Here is a 510-nt window from a genome sequence, read left to right as displayed (position 1 = left end):
ACACACACACACACACACACACACACACACACACAGTCTCACCAGTTTGTTCCCCAGGAGGCAGAATCAAAGATCCTCTGGGTAGTTTCGACTGTTTAGGATAAAACAGAAAGCAAAAAATTAGTGACCCTTCAATTCTCCTGTTGAAAGTTGTACAGAAACAGTACCTTGTGTCCAGACATGCTTTACTTCAGTGCTCTTTCTCTGATACCTTGTTTTATCCTCACGGTAGCAGATAGGGTAGGACTACATCATGTGCTGATGATAACGTGAGATAGAGCTAACGAAGCGACTTGCCTGCGGTCGAGCAGTTCCCGCTTTCCCAGAGGCCAAAGGGGCAGTGTGGGCAGATGCGAGGCAGGGGACTTTAAAAAGTGGTTGTTGTGAGGTGACATTCTGTTCTTCCTGGTACCTGTGGGGCACCACAGGGCCAGCAAGGGGTGCTCTCCAGCTAGCACCTGGGACTGGGCAGGTGCCAAGTGCTATGTTATCTGTTCTAGTGGATGAAGC

The sequence above is a fragment of the Trichechus manatus genome, unplaced genomic scaffold (assembly GCF_000243295.1).
Source record: "Trichechus manatus latirostris isolate Lorelei unplaced genomic scaffold, TriManLat1.0 scaffold00052, whole genome shotgun sequence".
In the NCBI taxonomy this organism is placed as follows: Eukaryota; Metazoa; Chordata; class Mammalia; order Sirenia; family Trichechidae; genus Trichechus; species Trichechus manatus.
This window is presented reverse-complemented; position numbering follows the sequence as displayed.